This window comes from Grammomys surdaster, unplaced genomic scaffold (assembly GCF_004785775.1).
Source record: "Grammomys surdaster isolate TR1022 unplaced genomic scaffold, NIH_TR_1.0 126086, whole genome shotgun sequence".
NCBI lineage: Eukaryota > Metazoa > Chordata > Mammalia > Rodentia > Muridae > Grammomys > Grammomys surdaster.
Window position 1 is genome coordinate 1,486,473 of NW_021620894.1, and position 3,731 is coordinate 1,490,203.

General features: G+C 40.9%; 1 pseudogene; it reads right to left on the reverse strand.

Annotated features, from left to right (window-relative positions):
• Positions 1 to 2,269: 2,269 nt before the first annotated feature.
• LOC114611233 lies at positions 2,270 to 3,214 on the reverse strand (annotated as a pseudogene).
• Positions 3,215 to 3,731: the final 517 nt, after the last annotated feature.

Here is a 3,731-nt window from a genome sequence, read left to right on the forward strand (position 1 = left end):
CAATCACTCTAGAAATCAATCTGAGGGTAACTCAGAAAATTGGAAACAAATCTAGCTGAAGATTCAGCAATACGACCCTTGAGAATATACACAAAAGATACCCCACCATGTCACAGGGACACATGTTCCACTATGTTCATAGCTGCCTTATTTGTGATAGCTAGATGCTGGAAAAAACCCAGATGTCCCATAACTGAATAATGGATACAGAAAATGTGATTCATTTACACAATGGCATAGTATTCAGGTATTAAAAATGAGGACATCATGAGTTTTGCAGACCAATGGATAGAATTAGAAGATATAATCCTGAGTGAGGTAACTCAAACCCAGAGGACATGCATGGTATATACTCTCTTATAAGTGGATATTAGCCAAAAAAGTACAGAATACCCAAGATACAGTCCACAGAACTCAAAGAGGTCAATAAGCTGAAGGACCCAAGTGAGGATGCCTCTGTCCCACTGGGGAGGGAGAAGAAAGGAATCACAAGTTGGGAGGGAGGGAGGGACATGGGAAGGAAAGTGGATGCGGGTATGGGGGAGAGGGGAACATCATCTGGTATTGGGTAAGGGAGAAGGACTGAAGCTCTGAGGGCCAGCAGAAAGAATGGGAATTGGGAAGAGGCAACGTAGGGAAGTTGGCATGGGGTGGGGGTGGGGAAACATCCAGAATGCACCAGAGACCTGGGAGGTGAGAGATGCTCAGGGTCCAAAGGAAGGGACCTTAGATGAAATGCCCAGCAGTAGAGAGACAGAACTCATAAAGCCCATCTCCAACAGAAAGACAGGGCATCAAGTGAGGGATGGGGTTGCCATCCCATAGTAAAAACTCTGACTCATAATTGTTCCTGTTTGAAAGAACTACAGGGATGGAAATGGAGAGGATCCTGAGGAAAAGGAGGTCTAGCAACAGGCCCAAAGTGGGATCCAGCTCAAGGGGAAGTCCCACAGCCTGACTCTATTACTGAGGCTATGGAGCACTCATAAAAAGGGACGTATCATGACTACCCACTGAAAGACCCAACAAGCAGCTGAAAGTCAGATGCAGATATTTGCACCCAAACAATGGAAAGAAGCTGTTGACCTTTGTGGCTGAATTAGGGAAAGGCAGAAAGAAGCTGAGGAGGTGGGTAGCCCTGTAGGAGGACCAGCAGTCTCAAATAACCTGGACCCCGAGATCTCATAAACTCTGGACCACCAAAAAGGCACCATACACCAGCTGTTATGAGACTCCCAACACATATACAGCAGTGGACTGCCCGGTCTGTGTTCAATCAGAGATGATGCATCTAGCCCTCAAGAGACTGGAGGCCCCAGGGAGTTTAGAGGCCAGGTGGGGTGTGGTTGGGGATGGGGACAGCCTGATGAATACAGGGGGGTGAGTTGGAAGTATGGAATTTGGAACAATCAGAAGGTAGACTTGGGAATAAAATCTGGAGTACAAAAAAATAAAAAAAAAGAAAAAAAAAAGAAAGAAAAAGCATATTTGCCTTCCTTATTCAGCCTTTGGAGAAACATAAGAACTTTTCAAGATGAACTAGCCTACTATTCCGGGGGAGGGGTTCAACTGAATAAAAGAGTTACTGTGTTTACGACTACAGAAATCAGTATCTCAATGGCACAGGAACATAAGACTTCTAAATGTATGCTATTCAAAGGTCAGATAGTTGTGGTTAAGATACAGCTCATTGGTGGGGCACTTGCGTAGCATGCAAGAGAACCTGAGTATGAACTCCTTCAGATAAACCGCAAAAAAAGAGAAAAAAAGTACATTTAAAAAAACCTTGTTCTTTCTTCTTCTGAGTATAATATCATCCAGTGTTCTGTGCTCCAATCTTCATTATTTCTAAGGCTGGACTGTAGTATACTGGGAGATGACTGCACAAAAGTATTTGTTCAGCGTTTAGTATTGACAAAAAATACCTATGATTTGGAAAATTATGAAATAAATTATTTTCTTTTCTCTAAAAGGATGATGGGTTACTTACACTTCACAGTCTTCTGAAAATTTCCTCAATATTAACTTAATTGCACATAACGATGAATTCTTTTAATTCTGGCATAAATGTTTTTATTTTGTTTTTGTAATTGTTTTGGGCTGTTTTTTTTTTTTAAATTGTCACCATTGAAGTTTTCAAAATTGTGGGTTAAATCCAGTGCTCATGGATGTAAGCCAATGGTCTAACAAAGAATTACTTCTTCAGTCTGTTCTCTAGTTGTAAACATCATTTATTCTAATATTCTTCCATAACAAATATAAATACTATTTAAGTAACAATTATTTTATTCAGTGTTTTTCTTAGTGCAATGTGAACATCCTTATTCCTTATGCTGTAGATGAAAGGATTCAGCATTGGGCCCAGAATGGTATAAAAAATAGTAGATATTTTATCTCCGTCCACAGATGTACTAGAGGGCTTAAAATACATGAAGGCTGCAGCTCCAAAGAAAAGAGAAACAGCTATCACATGGGAGCCACAGGTACTGAAGGCTTTTGACCTACCTTCTGCAGAATGGATGCTGAGGATGTTGGAAAGGATCAAGGCGTAAGAAATAAAGAGAGTCAGGGTGGGAATTATTGTATTGACACCCACGACAATGAAAACCACCAGCTCATTGATGGAGGTGCTAGTGCAGGAGAGCTTCTGTAGAGGAGGTATATCACACATGTAGTGATTGATGATGTTGCCATCACAGAAGCTCAAGCTTAGCATACTACCAGTATGGGCAATGGCACCCACAAGCCCCATCACATAGATCCCCACTGTCATCAAGAGGCAAACCTGATGAGACATGGTGACCTGGTAAAGCAGGGGCTTACAGATGGCAGCATATCTGTCATAGGCCATTGCTGTCAAAATGTAGCATTCATCAATAACAAAGAAGGCAAAGAAAAAGAGCTGAGTCATGCACTCAGCATGAGAGATGATGTTCTGCTTCACAAAACCCACCAGCATTCTGGGGGTTATGACAGAGGAGTAGCAGAGATCTGTGAAGGAAAGGTTGAAGAGAAAATAGTACATGGGTGTGTGCAGGTGAGGGTTCAACACAATGAGAACAATCAAGCCCAGGTTCCCCACCATGGAGACCACATAGATTCCCAAGAAGAGGAAGAAAAGAGGCAGTTGGAGCTCTGGCTCTTTTGTCAATCCCAGCAGGATAAATTCTTTCACCAAAGAGTCATTTCCTAAAGCCATTCTTCCCTAGGTCATATCTGTAAGAACAGTAAAAATATAGCATTAAAATGAAATTCCAGCCATCTTCAATCTATCACACTAAACAGAGACCAGAGATAGAATGAAGGACCTTCTCTGTGTGTTTTCTTCCTCTACATTTTATGAGAATTAAAGTACATAAAAAGTATAAATTTATGGAAAACAGCATGTCTTTGGGAATAATATTCAGGGAACCAATGACCATTATATCTTTGTAGGTTTTCAATTTTACTTCTACCTTGACAATCTACCTCTTACTTTAGGCTCAGTGGTCATCACAAAAGACAAGAGACAAGGAACATCAAAGACTCATTGGGTCCTCATAGTTACTTTGAAGAAAGAAATTCATGCATTCTATTCAATACTTACCTTTGTACTTGGGAACAGCACAGGTGACCTTACTGACTCTTTTGTAGTCTCACAGAAGGACAAGTACAAATGGCATAGATGAGCTGTAGAGGTATTGAGCCTAGAAAAAAATTATTTTATAGTGTTACTGTTATTAGGTTTAGAT